This window comes from Leptodactylus fuscus, chromosome 2, assembly GCF_031893055.1.
Source record: "Leptodactylus fuscus isolate aLepFus1 chromosome 2, aLepFus1.hap2, whole genome shotgun sequence".
NCBI classification, from domain to species: Eukaryota; Metazoa; Chordata; class Amphibia; order Anura; family Leptodactylidae; genus Leptodactylus; species Leptodactylus fuscus.
This window is the reverse complement of record NC_134266.1, coordinates 153,777,936-153,795,682: the sequence shown is the minus strand read 5'-3', so window position 1 is coordinate 153,795,682 and position 17,747 is coordinate 153,777,936.

Here is a 17,747-nt window from a genome sequence, read left to right as displayed (position 1 = left end):
TATTTCAATTCTACAGCATTAAATTTAACTGCAGAAACATTATGCCTTTTTGTGTTCTCAAGCAAGCGTTTTCTCAGCATTACATTAGTCAAAAAGGCAGAAAAATACTTTTCTTCACTAAAGGCAAATGCGTCCTTATGGTTCGGTTAAATATAATAAGTCAAACTTGTATTTGACCCAAAGAAAGTAATAACTAACTGACAGCATAACACAGCACAAAGAGAACTTTAATTACATAGATATATCCTCAGTACATTGAATAAAGTATGATGCGGCACATAGAAATTCTTTAACAGTGAAAAAAGTGAATAATAGTCTTGAGAATAACTGAGAGATTTGGACAATTTTTGGACTTGGGGATTAATTGGAATGCAGGGATTCTGCCATTATCAACTAATTTATGTACATCCATGCTAGGGGATCATTTCCAATATCTTGAACATATAATTTTGACTAATATTAATGGTTTCTGTAATTAAATTTTTCCTCATTATTATATTATGTAAAATGCAAAGCAAATTTTATTTTACTGATGGAGTCACTTCAATAAAAACAGTGCTGTTTCCTCAATTTTTTTGTTAAATTGATAAGGTCAGAGGCCGTTTTGATGACCAATAATCCTGAGTAACTATCATCTTCCTAATTAATAAAGCTGAGTGCCAGCAGTAAGGAAACGACACTAAACACACAATGTTGGTATTAGTTCCTCTTTCAGCCAAGGAGGAAAAACACTGACACAGTTTATTTAAGACAATATAACGTTAAATAGCAGCAGACAAAGGAAGAGAGATAAGAACAACATAAGTCCTGTGTTCATTCCTGATTGGTGTAACACATCTTAATCACAAAAAGAAAGAAGGTTTAAACAGTTCCATATATAGTCAGCTGTCCGGTGGTGTCTCCTGGCAGTGAGCCAAACATGTGTCTTCACTTGCACACACAGAATCCCACTCTGAAGTGCAGGCACCATCTTGTCACAACATTATTTCAGTTTCAAACATAAACAACTATATCTAGCATTCAGCTTTTAAGGATAACAATTAGAGATGAGCGAACAGTAAAATATTCGATATTCGTTACTAGTTTCGAATAGCCGCTCAATAATCGACTATTCGATTGAATATCGAACCCCATTATAGTCTATGGGGAAAAATGCTTCGTTTCAGGGGAACACACCATTTGACTTAGGAGGGTCACCAAGTCTACTATGACACCCCAGGAAATGATGAAAAAACCTCTGGAATGCAACTGGGACAGCAGGGGAAGCATGCCTGGGGGCATCTAACAAGCCCAAGTAACAGTTTTACCCCAATATCACAGCCTATCAACTACACACTTTCCACACTCAAAAAAACCTCTATCAAAGTGGGAAAATACCTGGAAACCTTCTTTCTTCCCCAAATGGTTGGACAGAAACCCAAATTTAAGCTAAAGAAACATTAACAAGCACCCCTTTAAATCATGCTGCCCATGACAACCACATAGGCAATGGGAAATCCAAAAGCCCCCACCCCTAACTGTCATTGTGTGTGTGTGATGTCGTAAGACCTTCCAAAATTAACTTTTCTGGCCCTTAACGTGAGCCCTTCCAAATTAAGTTAGAGGCCCTTAAGCTGACCTACCAACAGAGATTGATGCCCTTTAGGTGACTTCAACCTAGTTCAGCCTTGCACCAGCAGAGTTTTTTGCCCTGTGGGTGAGTTGAGCCTTGCACCAGCAGAGTATTAGCCCCTTTAAAATTCTTAGCCTCTAAAATGGTGGTTCCAGAACCATCACTCTCATTGTGTTGGATTGATGCAGTGGATTAGACTGAGGACCCAGACATTGACCTTGATTTTGATTGGGAAATTGATACCATTTTGGCATCAAGTCCTGGGGGTAACTTTTATTTAGAGGACCGCAAAGGTGGAGAATTGGCTGCAACTACTACTACCGGTAATGGTCCTCTAATATCAGACTCTACATTACCTCTACAGAGTTCTGATCAGGTGTTAATAGTCCAAACAACATGCTCCAGTACTTTAGATGTATATCAGAAACCACTTTCCCTTCCGACACCAGATTTAACCATGCTTCACCATCATCATCCTGCTGAGATGGAGCCACTAAAGGAAACCTTTCCTTCAAAGGCATGTTCTGGAGCTACGACTAAGCCAAATCTAAACACAGAGTCCTTTGGAACTGAACAAAATTCACCAGCAGTGTTTTTGGCCCTTATGGTGTCCCGTAACATCAGGCGGGCCCTAAGTTCTACGCTAAGTTGCACAAAGTTCCACTTGACCACCGACGCGTAGACAAGTGCATGCTGCTAGGGATGCTACATCTCAATCACGGCACACTGGCTGAATGTAGTTGAGGCTGGGACCGGGTCGGAACTGTGGTGGCCTGCCTTGACTCCCTGCCCAATATTCCTGGAAGGAGTGCTGAAACACCACCCTCCTCCTCCACCGTTAAACCGACCCCAGCTATGAGCTGGAAACACTGCAAAACTGGCGTGGGGAGACACCAGCTTGGACACCTACACATCTGTCTCTAACACATTGGGGAGTTCGCCCTCATCTGCCCTTTTGGCTTGCACCATCATGCACCTCTTCCCAGCCACTCCCCATCTTCTAGGCATTTCATTGCAGGCAGAAGTACAGCGCAAGCCACCCACATGCCCAAGCCATTAACGGCCTTATCTAAAAACTGCTGGCCCTGGAGATGTTGATGTTTATGCTTCTGGATACACAGGCCTTCCGTCACCAGATGGCAACTGGTGCACCTCCCTATGCTGGGCCTAGACGTTACTACTTCTCTTGGTGTGCTGTCCCAGCCTTGCAACTGCATGTGTCCTATAACATCAGTCGGGCCCAGAGTTCCACGCTTTGCTGCAAGGTCCACTTTACCACCGACGCATCGACAAGCACCTGCGGTCAGGGATGCTGCTTATCTTTACTCACAGGCCGGGTGAATTTAGTGGAGTCTGGGCCTGGGGTGCAAACTGGCCTATCTCCTCTCCCAGCCCAAAATTCATGGCATGGTTTCTCTGAAAGCCTAATCCTGCGCTGCAACCTCGACCCCAACTATGAGCTGGAAACGCTGTACCACTAGCGTGGGGAGATGTCAGCAGGCTGTGATGAAGCTCATCAGCTTGGGGGACAGAAAGCACACTGCCTCCGAGGTGAGGGATGCCATCTAGGATGGCAATATGGTTTTCTCCGCTGCACCTGGGCCCAGGTATGTTTGCGTATGTGATAATGGCCGGAACCTGGTAGCAGATCTGGAGCTTGCCAGACTCAAACACGGTCCACACATGGCCCACATTTTCAACTTGTTGGTGCAAAGGTTCTTTGAAACCTACACCATTGTGCCTGATATACTGGTCAAAGTGAGGCCATTTTCGTAAGTGAAAAGTAGCCTCTGCTAAGCTGAAAACATTCAGAGCACACTCCTGTCATCTTTGCACCGTTGGTTGGCAGAGGAAGACGAGGGGGATTAAGTGGCATTTCATGTCACTGTCCCACACGAGGCTTGAAGGTGAAGTTCAGTGCATCTCATTGCTTCAGCACGGAGGGTGTAAAGGGAGTGTAAAATGGAGGAAATGGAGAGTGACCCTTACAGTTGGGGGCAGCAAAGTCATGCCAAGTAACACACTGGCACACATGGCTGACTTCATGTTGGGTTGCTTTTCAAGAGACAAAGGCATAGTTCACATCATGGAGGACAAACAATACTGGATTGAACAAAAAATTGGATTAAGCTGATATAGCATGACTGAATTGCTGTGTATCACACTTAGATTTTGGGGGTAGACCCTTAAAAATTGGATTGACCATACATGGCCTGACTGAATGAATGGCTGTTTCCCTCTTAGCTTCGGGGGATAGACCCTTAAAAATTGGATTGACCATACATGGCCAGACTGAATGAATGGCTGTCTCCCACTTAGCTTCAGGGGGTAGACCCTTAAAAATTGGATTGAGCTGATATAGCCTGATTGAATTGATGTGTCTCTCACTTAGCTTCAGGGGGTAGACCCTTAAAAATTGGATTGAGCTGACATAGCCTGACTGAATTTCTGTGTCTCCCAGGTAGGTTTTGGGGTTACACACCATGAAAACCTGGATTGAGCGTACATAGCCTGACTGAATTTAGGTGTCTTCCACCTAGGTTTTGGGGGTACACACCCTGGATATCTGGATTGAGCATACATAACCTGACTGAATTTAGGTGTCTCCCACCTAGGTTTTGGGGGTACACACCCTGGATATCTGGATTGAGCGTACATAGCCTGACAGATTTCGGTGTCTCCCACCTAGGTTTTGGGGGTACACACCCTGGATATCTGGATTGATCGTACATAGCCGAACCCAATTGCTCTGTATCTCTGTTTTGGGATTACACACTGCCTGAAAATCTGGTTTCCACGTATATAGCAAGAAGTAAATGCTGTGGATTCCTGCTATTTTGTGGGGGACACCCCTAATAAAAGCTGGTTTGCCCCTATGTAGCAGGAGGTAACTGCTCTGTATTCCTGAAAATTTGTGGGGGGGGGCACCCCAAAGAGAAGTTGGTTTGCACATAAATAGCAAGAAGTAACTGCTGTGGATTCCTGCTATTTTTTTTTTTTATATATACTTTATTTAGAACAGGGTTTTTCAATTTTCCATATGAAAATTCCAATAACAATGCGTAAATGGTACAAAATTGTAAGGTTGTGAAACAATGCAATCGAGACATAAGATAAACAAAATAGGAAGTATATGAGTCAAATAAACGTATCAAGGTATAAACATAACAAATAGGAGTTGGTATTTTGAGCAGATGAGGGTTGAAGAAAGAAAAAGTGGAGAGAGGGAGAAGAGGAGTGCAGAAAAGGGAAGGGTGAGGGCAGGGAGAAGAGAAGAAGCAGGTGGGTGGAATGAGAAAGTCAGTCAGCCAGTATCAGTTGTCGTAGGTAGCGGCGACTATCAACAAAGGTAATCCATGGAGACCACAGTTTAAATAACGGTCGTGGGTTCTGTTGGTCCAGCTCACAATTTCTTCGAACTTTGAGATCTGGAACACTTTTTCTAACCAGAGCTTAATCGGGGGGTGGATTTTGTTGTAGCCAGAAAAGAGGGATAAGTGTCTTTGCTGCCTCCACGAGGATAGTTGGTAAGTTTCTTGAGGAGGGACAGAACTCATTTTGCGGTAGGGACAGGAGAACTAGCTCCGGGGTCAGGGGCGGGCAAGACCCAACGATAAGTGAAATATGCGATTCTACTTGTTCCCAGAATGGTTGTATCTTTGCACAAGACCACCATATGTGCAGATGAGAACCGGGTAATTCTTTGCAGCGCCAGCATAAGTTTGAGTCTGTGAGATTATGCCTATGCAACCATAGCGGTGTTCTGTGCCACCTTGCCAAGAGCTTATAGTGTGTTTCTTGGAGTCTGATGCATGTGGAGAAGCCATGAGAATTGGAAAGAAGAGGCAACTTCAGATTCGTCAAAAGAGTGGTTCAGTTCAGCCTCCCAAGCAGCCAAGAAGGGTGGTTTCTCTGTCATTGCAGTTGCGTGAAGAAGTCGTCGACATGTGGAGATGGAAATAGGTACAGTGACAGCTTTTTTGAGAGAGAGTTCAAAAGGCGTAAGTTTCCTACAGGGAGTGCTCAACTTAAGAAGGCTGAGGAGAGACGAACGTATTCTGGCATGGTGGAGAAAGTTCAGAGGTATATCCGGTATTAAAGCTTGGAGGTCTGTGAGAGGAAGAGGTTTGCCATCTACGAATAAGTCAGAAACCTGAAAGTTGCTGAGCTTGTCCCATACGTCCAATTCAACATTTTCCTGCCACGGGAATCTGGACAATGAAGAGGGAATGAGGGGGGCAGGTAGCAGAGGAGACATAGACGGAGATAGTTGATCTCAAACTTTTTCCCAGGTGGCAATGATTCCATCAAGGAGAAGGTCACGTTTAGGCATAGATGTTAATGGGTGGGGAGGGAAGGAGGAAGGAGGAAGCCAAAGAGACCGCAATAGGTCTGGGCCAAAATGTCCGATACGTAAGTCGTTGACCAATTTGGATTTCTGTGGAGTTACGTACGCGCACCATCTAGATAGTTGAATTGCTCTATAGTAAGATTCAATGTTAGGAAGATTGATGCCACCTTCATCTTTCTTTCGAAGCAAGATCGCGTGGGCAATCCTTGGTTTTTTAGAGCGCCAGATAAACGATGAAAATAGATGTCTTACTGACACGAAGAAATGATGAGGAAGAGCAATCGGAAGCATTTGCATCAGATACGTAAATTTCGGAACAACATACATTTGAAGAAGGTTCCGTCGTCCAATCCACGAGAGATACGGCAGGTCATAGTCTTTAAGGAGGGCTGAAGTGGACTTGAGAAGAGGTGCGAAGTTGAGGTCGAAGATCTTGTTCAGATCGGATGTGAGTTGAACTCCAAGATATTTTATAGAAATTGTTTTCCATACGAAGGGGAGGGAGGACATCAATCTCTGTTGAACATCGTAAGGCACTTCAGATTTGGTAGCATTTATCTTGTAATTTGATATCAAACTATATTGGTCAATGACACTCAACAGGGCCGGAATGCTCCGTTCAGGATCAGTAATAGTAAACAGAATATCATCTGCAAAGGCGGTTAAATGCAGTGTTGAATCTCCCGCCCGAAATCCGCCAACAGTTGGGTGCTGTCTTATCTTTAGTAATAAAGTCTCAAGAACCAGGATGAAAAGGGTAGGTGAGAGAGGACACCCCTGACGTGTGCCATTAGTGATGTCGAAACGGTCAGATAGAGTGCCATTAACTTTTCAACGAGCATGAGGAGAGGAATATAGGGACATAATAGCTCGGACAAAATCGGGGGGGAAACCGAAGGCATTCAAAGTAGCGGTCATAAAATCCCAACTCACTCTATCAAAAGCCTTTTCGGCGTCGATTCCCAAAAACAGAAGGGGAATATTTTTCCTACGAGCAATTGAGATAGAGTGTAACAATTTGATAGTGTTGTCCTTCCCCTCCCTCCCACCCACGAAGCCAACTTGTTCTTCGTGGAGGAGGGAGGGAAGCAAGGGTTGCATTCGCCACGCCAAAACCTTGGCCCAAATTTTCAGGTCTATATTTAGTAATGAGATCGGTCGGTAGTTGTTACAAGCTTTTGGGTCTCTACCAGTCTTGTGGATGAGGGTAATATAAGCCTCCTGTGTCTGGGGCTGCATTGGTTGGCCAGCAAGCAGGGAGTTACAGAATCTAGTTAAATAAGGGAGCAGGACTTTCTCAAAGGTGAGATAATACAAAAGGGGGAGTCCATCCGGACCGGGGCTCTTGTTTTTAGCTAAGCTTTTAAGAACTAGCGATACTTCTTCAGAAGTGACGGGCGCAAGAAGGGAGCGCCGCATGTCATCTGTCAGATATGGAAGGTGTAAGGATGATAAAAATTCGTCAGTGAGTTTCTTCTTAGCAAGGGCCTGAGAAGGGGAGTCCGATCGATTTAAATTGTAGAGGCCTTCGTAATAAGTACGAAAGGCATCAACAATTGTTTTCGTGTCACAAGAGTCAGAGCCCTCATGGGTGGTTATGGACGAGATATGCATGGAGGCTCTCTCCTTTTTCAACATAGCAGACATGAGCTTTCCCCCTTTGTTGCCATGTGCATAGAGATTAGCTTTAGAATACAGTAAATATTTAGCTGCATTAAAATTAAGAAGAGATTTAAGTCTCTCTCTTGTTTCTGTCAATTCTATAAAAATAGTCTTTATTTGTGTCAATTTATGCTTGCGTTCAAGAGAAGAAATCTGCTGTAATAGCAAGTCAATATCTTTTTGACGTTGTTTCTTGAGCGCTGAAGCTTTAGTAATAAATAAACCTCTGATGACAGGTTTATGAGCCTCCCAGAGGAGTGAGGGAGGTACATCAGGGGTGTCATTAATGTTGAAATAGGCTGAGAGCTCCTCAGAAAAGTACTGTCTCGTGTTGTGGTCATCTAGAATTGACTCATTTAATCGCCAGGACCATTGCGGCTTAGGGACGTGGGCTAGTCGGAATACTGTAACAACTGGGGCGTGATCGGATAAATCTATAGAACCTATTTTAGAGCTAAGTATGTGCGATAGCAGGGACGTGGACGACAGGATATAGTCCAGTCTTTGATACGATTTGTGTGGGACAGAAAGTGAGGGATTTAAATGTCGCCAAGAGTCTACCAGTCGCAGCTCCCCAAGGTCAGAAATAATTTTCCTTAATCTTTTGTAAGCGAGAGCTGATCTGCCAGAGGAGGAGTCGAGCAAAGGATTCAACGTCACATTCAAATCTCCACCTACAATCACATCACCTTCAGCAAACAGAGAGAGAGCGTGGAGGGTAGCTACTATCCATCCAACTTGGTATTGATTGGGTGCATATAAGGAAGCTATCGTTACTGGTTTAGAGGCAAGCGTGCCTTTGACAAAGATATATCTACCATCTTTATCGGACAACTGTTGCTGCATAACAAAAGGAAAGTTCTTCTTAAAAGCTATAGCTACTCCTTTTGAGGAAGAAGTGGGATGGGACGAGTAGAACCATTGATCAAAATTACCTCTGGGGAAGGAAGGTACTCTGTTTTGTTTATAATGTGTTTCCTGGAGTAGAAGCACGTGAGAGTTCAATTTTTTGGCAAGGCGAAGAATAGCATGTCGCTTACTAGGAGAGTTCATACCTTTAACATTCCATGACGTGACTGTCAGAGTAGCCATAGTTAGCGAGCCATCTTTCATCACGGTGTGAGAAGGTCTTCTCACGGCGTCACTAACATTTCCGGACGAAGCCATAATTTAACCTGCTATGAGATAGGAAAGAGAGGGGATCAGAAGTAAAGGAGAGGCCAGTAAAGTAAAGGAAGTGAGGAAGAGAGGGAGACAGGAACAGGTACAGGGAGGGGGGGGGGGGGAATCAAGACAGATGAAGGAAGACGTGAGATGATAACAGATAAAGCAAAGGAGAGCAACAGACTATGGTGGACTCGGCACCTGCACACTTAGATGATAATATAGGTGTACAGTTACGTAGGTGAGGCACTTGAGGCAAGCACAGGAAGGAGAAGAAGAGAAAGGAGGATAGAGAGGGTAGTATAACAATATCAAAACTGTTAGAAAACTGTTACAAAGAAACTGTTACAAACTATCGGAAGCTGTCAGTAAAGTTGACATAAGTAGCCTCAGTGACTAAGGGATTACAGGACTATAGCGCTGGTGGAGGACAGAAATAAAACGAGGGAGACCAATGCACAGCGCTCTGAGCATTACTTAACAGGGTAGAGCTTGTATGATAAACAATATATAACAAGTAAACGAGTTATAACAAAAACCTAGACAAGCGTCTACCACAGCGGTGCAGGCAAAGGAAACAGACATCATACTAGGGCTGCATCATCCTATGGACAGAAACGCAGTAGAGCAAACAAGTCAACTAGGCAAATAGATGAACTCAAACTATAGTAGATACAGAGGCCAGAGGACTCTCCGTCACATCAGGTTTTCTGTTTCAAGATAGATTTCTTTGCTTTTGGTGAGCGAAAGCGAAAGCTGGGGGAGTCAGCTAGAGGTGGAATCGGGGCCAGTTCTGGCAGCATAGCAGAGGATGCAGTTGGGAGCCAGGAAGGTATATCCAGTGGCTCCATATTTGGTGCAGACCAAACAAAGGCGAGGTCCTTCGGAGTATGGACAGTAATCCGCTTTCCAGAGATGGTTGTTGAAAGGCCGAACGGGTACAGCCAGGCATACTGGATGTTTTGTGCATGTAGTTCTTCCAAGAGAGGTCGAAGAAGGCGCCGTTTAGCCAAAATCGAAGGGGCAACATCCTGATAGAGAAAGACCTCAGCCTCTCCCACCATAACATGTTGCTGAGCTCTGGAAGCAGCCAGAATTGTGGCGGTATCTACATAAGACAAAAGGCCACAAATGACCTCTTCTAGGCGGGTCACTTGCTCTCGGCTTGGGTCTGAGAGCACGGTGTATACGTTCCACAACAATGGATCGCGCTCTGTCCTTGCCTAGGTGGTTTCCAAAAAGGTCAATTGCCAATGTCGGTAGATCTTCAGGCTGGAAAGATTCTGGTAATCCTTTGATACGAATATTGCATCTCCTGCTGCGGTTTTCCTGATCCTCTATTAAAGTCAGTGACCGGTCGATTAAGTCTCTATGTTGAAGAATGTGGTCAGTGGCCAAATCGGTATATTGTTGCATGGCTGAGTGACCCTCCTCCAGCGCCTGCACTTTACAACCAATAGTCTCTATTTTCGTTTCAATGTCCGAGAGTTTAGAGTGGATCGGGGTCAGCGCTTTAGAGAGGGCTTTCTGCAAAAAGGATTTGGATATCTGCATAATAGATTTGTCAGATTGCTCCCCATCTGCAGTACTCTCCGCCTCAGAGTCGTCACCAGTGTCGTAATCATGTCTTTCATCCGAAATCATCTTGGAGGCACGGAATGGAGACTGAGAGTTCTTTTTCTTTAAAAAACGTTGCATATCGCTTTGGTGCGGAGTGGGTTTCGGTGCGCTCAGCAAGTCGTTAGACTTCTCTTTATTTGGTCTGACCATAATGAAGTAATACAAGATAAGACAGCTTCCTCAAGTGTTGCAACAAAGGATGTAATCTTATTTAGGCATGAGGGTCAGTGGGCAGAGCTTGCCCCCACTAGTATAAATCAGAAAGGTTTTATATAGGGCTGTGACTTAGTGGTAGTTATATCCTGCAGATTACAGTGTGCTGTGCTGTTCTAGAAATATAATTCCAGGCTGTGGCTTTAAGAATATGGTGGTGGAGGCGGATCCAGCTGTGTGGGCGGGGCCAGGCCGGAGGGAGGGTGTATTGGGAGAGGAGACAAGGCTACAGAGTGGGACAGGGAGGCAGGTCAAGAAGAGGGGCGGGAAGCCACGCCCCTCGCTGGAGAGTGAGACAGGGAGGCAGGTCAGGAAGATCAGGAAGAGGGGCGGAGCTACAGCGAGCAGTCCGGGAAGCCACGCCCCTCGCTGGAGATATGCGGTCTCTGGGAGGAAAAGTACTTGAGGTCGGGGATCCAGTTGCGGCCTACCTGTAGTGCACGGAGAAGTAGGCGGAGTCGCGTCTGGAAGACCAGGCGGGAGGTAAGTACTGCTGGCAGTGCGGGAGGCTGTGCGGGAGACGGGAGGGCAGCTGGAGGGATCGGGGGTCCGCTGAATTGTCCACCCGCTGTGTTCAAGGGCCCGGAGACGGAGGCTGCAGTGACACAGGAGCAGGGAAAATGGCGGCTGCTGCTTCCTTCTCAGGTGGGGTTGGCGTTGGGGAGGCGCAGGGAGAGCCGAGCTGGAGACAGGGGCAGAGTCCACAGGGCTCCGGAGGCATGCAGGGATGCAAGTCTGCGTCGGATTAGAAGTTATAGTGGAGGACGGCAGGGCCGGTATCCAAGATGGCGTCCGGCATTAGGGACGCGGTAGGCCTCAAACCTGTGGTCGGCTGCGGTGAGGCTATTGATGGTTCGCAGACACCCCAAATTGCGGACTGAGGCTAGGGGGAAGCCTCGGAGTAGTCTGGGTCGCAAATGGCTAGTCTGGGAGTAGAAAAGCGGCGAGTTAGAGCGGTCAGAGCAGGAGCTCACAGATCGTGCGTCTATACTCGCTGCCAGCTAGCCATGCCCCCCCGATTCCTGCTATTTTGTGTGGGGACACCCCTAACAAAAGCTGGTGTGCACGTATTTAGCAACAAGTAACTGTTCTGTATCCCTGTTTTCCACCGTCTGTGGAAAGTTGGACTCCTGTCCCTGCAGTCTATACCTCTGAGAAGAGCTGTTGTTGTCCTTTGGTTTTTCCCTGCCTATCTGAAGCTAATGCCTATCTAGCCCTCAGCAGATATGTTTCTCTCCCTATCTTTCACAGCGAAATTACATGAATATGGCGGCGGCCGTTCTTATGAATGGGAGGTCACATGTTTTCGTCAGCCAATGGGTTTTTAAAATTTTTTTCACTGCCTCCTTTGTCTTAGTTCCTGTCCCCTGCACAGTTATTGGTGCAAAAAACGCGCCAGGGAAAGTTGGACGGATACAAATATTTACTGCGTATGCCGCGTGGTATTCGATTGGGAACGAATACATCGAACGGCCTGATATTCGATCGAATACCTATTCAATCGAATGGTGTTCGCTCATCTCTAATAACAATGTTTTTCACACATTACATGCTTATGACCTTCACAAAATAATTGTCCCAATTACCTTCAAATTAAAATGAATAAAGATTTAAATACTGATTAAAATTTAGAAAAGTATATCATCTTTGGATGAAGGAGGCTTTCAGTACACGATATGAAAATCTATTGTCATCACAAGCAAGATTATAATAAAAAGTTACACTTCTGTTATACGAATACACAACTGACAGTAAGTGATAGTCACAACTTATCTCCACCCTATCCCTGAACAGAGACTTTTTCACAATCTTCCATATAAATCAAGGGGGCAGACTTGTTAAAACTATCTAAAGTATCAAGTGATCAATGTATTATGATTGGCAAATCATAAAAAGTTTGAGAAATGGAAGATACCATTTGCTTTCACCATAGTTACTGAAACAATATTAAAATGCTGATGATGATGATGATGATTATTATTATTATTATTATTATTATTATTATTATTATTATTATTATTATTATTTCAGGCAAATGGGATAAACCAGAACTCAACATTTGATTTTCATTCATTTAGCAGGAGAAAATCAACACTGAAAATAAAACATAGAAATGTCTTTAAGGAACAGAATTAGATTGTATTATCAGGACTAAAAGTTACAAAAGAAGATTGGACAGACTGGACATGTTCATCAAAATGTTCAGGACACTAAAGGGTGATAACATCTATATGCTCAAGATGGCTGAAACCAGACAAAGCAGATTTAATTTCCTGCAGTCGATTAGTTGTAGAAACAAGCAGAGGAAGTAAAGATACTCAGCAAGAGATGTGATAAAATCCTGCTTATGTAACATCACTAGGAAGCACTTCTTACAATTGTTTTGTGCATGATTTTTATTTGTTTGTAATTCCTTAAATAAACGGTTTTATGCATATTTATACCAAACAACATTTGCAAAACTTCATTGATTCTTTTCAACTTTGTATAAGAAAAAATATCCTTGTACTGTGTTAGCCAGTGGATATGAAATGAAAGAAATTTTTTTGAGAGAAGTCCTCAGTAGTTGATACCTTTTTTAATGGCTAACTTAAAAATTTTTTTGATGGCATTCCGAGCTTTCGAGACTCTGTAGAGGTCTCTTCATCAGGATGGTATAACACAATTTCTGAAGTTAGGTATATAAATACACAGAGAAATGGAGTGTTAGATGCAAAATAGATGGAAAACAGAACATGTAAATAAACAGTTAAAAAAACCCATATATATCAGTTCACAGGAAAGTACTCTGGGTTTATGGCTTCTTTTGATCGGTGTCTAGTGGTTATAAAAGGTCATAAAACCCTGTGCCTGATTTAACCCTTCTTGGAGAGTCAATGTGTAGAAACAAGCGTTCACAGCCCTGTGGTTTTTCTCGTGGTCTTAGTGCGAAAAAATATTTTTTTCTGTGTTGTTACAAGTGCACGGATAACCATGGAATCCTGCCGGTGCAGGTGTCAATACAAAATTCGAGAAAAAATCCAATAGTAATCCAGCAACCAGTTTTGCATTAGATTAAAACATTATGTTTTATTAGTCCATTTAAAAAAGGAGTAATTCCTTTGCTTTGACAGAAAACCAGTGACAATAAATATGAAAAATGACACAGCACTTACATGAAAAAACGTGTTCGGATTACATAGGACAATAGACACACGATGCTTAACCGCCTACGCGTTTCAGGGTCCAAGCCCCTTCCTCATGGCGAAGTGAAGGTCACTGGTCACTGTCACTGGTTTTCTGTCAAAGCAAAGGAATTACTCCTTTTTTAAATGGACTAATAAAACATAATGTTTTAATCTAATGCAAAACTGGTTGCTGGATTACTATTGGATTTTTTCTCGAACTTCTTGGAGAGTGTTGAAGGTCATCATTAGTTTAATCTCCCATATGCAGCGATCTTTCTTGTTTCTAAAATTCCCTCTTAGTACCAGGATCTTCATATCCTGGGTCATATTATGATTTTCATTGCAGAAGTGTTTTGGCACAGGGAGGTCCAGTCTCTGTTCTCTAATCGTATGTCAGTGTGAGTTCATCCTCATCCTAAGTGAGTTGTAGTTGTCTTGCAATTTTTGCTGCTGTATTACAGAAGAAAATGGAGTAATTGCTTTGGATCATGCAGTGATAAATAGCACATCTGTGCTTCACTATTACTAAAAATACTCTTCCTTCTGCCCACATCTTTCATTCTGTTTGTGACATCACCACTGACCATGACATCACATGTCCATTCACACGGAGTAAACGCACGCTCATTTTGGCAAAATACAAGTGTAAAGAATACACATGTAAAAATAAGACTCCCATTGACTTCAATTACATATTTTACACATGTAAAAAAATGCGCCAAAAATGTGATTTTTTTTACTTGTGCAAATAATGTCATTGAAGTCAATGGGAGTCTTATTTTTACAGGTGTATTCTTTAGTGGTCTATTTTGCCAAAATGAGTGTGTATTTACTCCATGTGAATGGACCCTAAGGTGTCCACCTACCCCTGATTATACTCTGAGAGGCTATCAGGTGATACCAGGATGTTACACCTGATGGTGCCATATTAGTCACCCGAGATGAATCAGTAGGTATTTGTTTTAATTAAAAAAACAAACTATTAGTAATATTCAGGTTGAACTCAGCTTGTAACATTTGACTTGCAATAAGTGAAAACTTTTCATAAAACCACATTGTGTTTAGAAAAGCAGTTTGACTTGTGTATCACATATCTAGATGTGTCCAGCTTGTATGGCCAGTAACGAAGGACATATCTATAGGGAAGATTTATGAAATATTGCTTTCTCACCATTGCTAACGTGACATTTACACTACTGACTTTTTCTTTTCTTTACAGTAACAAGTTGCAGAGGTACATGTTTACATCTTGAAACTATTATTTTAGTACACCCCAGTATATCGGTACCTTCTTATATAATTAGTAAAATGCCTAGTCCACTGGTTCCCAAAATCAACAGCCATTCATGTAGCAGAATATTGCACAGCCTTCAGGGGACAGTAACTGTTGCAGTCTGTTGTTGGGTGGGGCAGTAGGCTGATCTCCACACAGCCTTCATTTCACAGTGCTATCACAGAAGAGAGCAGAGGGGCAGGTGACGTACAGGAAATAACAATAGTTATTGCAGACTTCCACTGGGCTGGAAATGGGTAGGTTTTAGGATTGGGTCCCGCAGGCTTCCCATCCAATCCAAACCTCGCCCTCGGCGTTGTGCAGTGAGGTGTCTGGAGTCTAAATCCAGCTTTCTCCCCACTGAGCATGCTCAGACATTTTGGAGCCGCTCAGAGGCTAAGTCCCATTTTGGCCATACTGAGCATGATCAGTGACGTCATGCCACCGCCCCTGTTGGGCGGGGACTAGCCTTTATATAGTGTGAGCCGATGCCCGCCTGGTGCTCACACTTTAACTAAAATTGAGACAGGAGGTCAGGGCTAGGTTCCTGTTAATGGCAGGTTGTCAGGTCCAGGATCTAAGCTAGGATACCTTGGCTCTGCCAGTGGGAATCAGATAGCCTATTGGAACTGTCCATTTATATTGTTGCTCCAAGCTGTTTAGGAGCCCTTTGTGTTACTGACCATGGGTGACATTTAACCCCTGCCAGCCATTCCTGTGCAGCAGGCTGAAGCTTGTACTAGTGTCTATCCCTCTGCTGTGTTTTAGCAGAGGTCTTGTGCAAGGCTTCATTCAGCTTCATTCAGCGGCTTTGCACAGGTGCACTCTCCCAGTGAGGTTAACTGGTGAGAGTGTGTTTGCAGTTAGTTCACACCAGAACCACACAAACACCACTGCCAGTGCAGTTAACTGGTGGTTAGCCTTTCAGGCACATGGCCGCCCCACCCCCTGGGGCTTGTGGACCTCACTGCAGTGTCTGCAGTCCAGCGGTTCTGTCATTGTTAAAATATTATTTTCCTATATATAGACAGAACCGTAACAGTAGGCCTATAACTTACTGAATAAGCTGGCACACAGGAGAGCAGGTTGGAGGGGAATATGTGTAAAGCCTGGTACACATCTGCATTTGGTATTTCATTCAGGGAACGGAATACTGAACGTATTGGCTGCACGGTTCATGCGGAGAGAAAACTACTTTATGAACTACTTTCCTCTCTGCATGACTCATGCGGACACTGCACGGAAAACACATGTACCACATTATAGTCTATGGGGTCCATGTGCCTTCATAAGCTCACCAAGTGGACTGCCCAAACAGAATACCAGATGTGAACCAAGCTAAGTAAGTTAAGTAAGTAAGCTGGTAGTCAGAAAATGTGGCTATAGATATGGATATGTGTATTCATGGAATAACCATGGGGTGCAAGTTTTGCTGATAAGAGTACACATGAATGCAAGATCCAATAAAAAGTTTGAGGATATTTATTGGTGCTTGCTAGTCATTTGACACCCTCCTCCTCTGGGACCTCTGGAAATTATAGTCTAAGCAGTGTTTTCTAATTATGGAGCCTCTGTTGAACAGATCTACATTTCCAAGAGGGTCATTGGTATGTTTCTGGAGAACATCTTGTTGTATGCATTGAGACTGTGCTCATTAGATTCATGTATGTGTAGGAATAAGAAATGAACAACTGTAAGGCAAAATTCTGTGGCAAAAATCAGAAAAATAACAAGTAGAGATGAGCGAACACTAAAATGTCCTAGGTTCGATATCCGATTCGAACAGCCGCACACTGTTCAACTGTTCGAACGGATTTTGAACCCCATTATAGTCTATGGGGGGAAATGCTCATTTCAGGGGTTTGCAAAATTCGATAAAATTATACTTAACAAGTCCACGAGTGACAGTCAGGCTGGATTCTTTTTGAAGTCTTCTCCCGGCGCAGGATCCCCACGTCTTCTTCTGGGTGGAATTCACTCTGCCTAGGCATCCGGCCTAGGCAGAGCCGACTGCGCATGCACGGGCATGCACGCGCATGCGCAGTCGGCTCTGCCTAGGCCAGATGCCTGAGCAGAGTGAATTCCACCCGGAAGAAGACGCGGGGACGCAGCGCGGAGAAGACTTTGGAAAGGTAAGAGAAGAACCAGCGTTGATGGGCAGAATGTATAGCATTCTGCCTATCAACGCTGGTTCTGCATCGAACCTTAAACTTCAAACAGCTAGTAGTGTTCGATCGAGTACGAGTATTTCGAATACCGTAGTATTCGATCGAACACCTACTCGATCGAACACTACTCACTCATCTCTAATAACAAGAAATCAGTGGAATAAGATGCTGAAAACAGAACATTTAGAGATTGAATAGAATACTGAGGAATAAGATTAGTGGTCCTACATTGAAGAGAGTGGCCATTATGGCTTGTGTCTGTGAAAGAAGCAGGAGTGTTCAACTGTAAGACGTGCATTGCAGTAGTTAAAACAAAGTAAGAGGAAGAAAATACAATTCTAAAATCCAAAATGAGGCAGAATATAGCGGAACAAATGGAAAAACACAAAAGAATATAGGTAGTATATTGTAGGTAGTGTTTTGGGTTTGTTTGTTTTTTAATGGGCCTAAATACAGTATCGGTAAATTATTACATAAAAGGTGGATCCTGACTTCAGAAAGTTTGGGAAACTTTGGT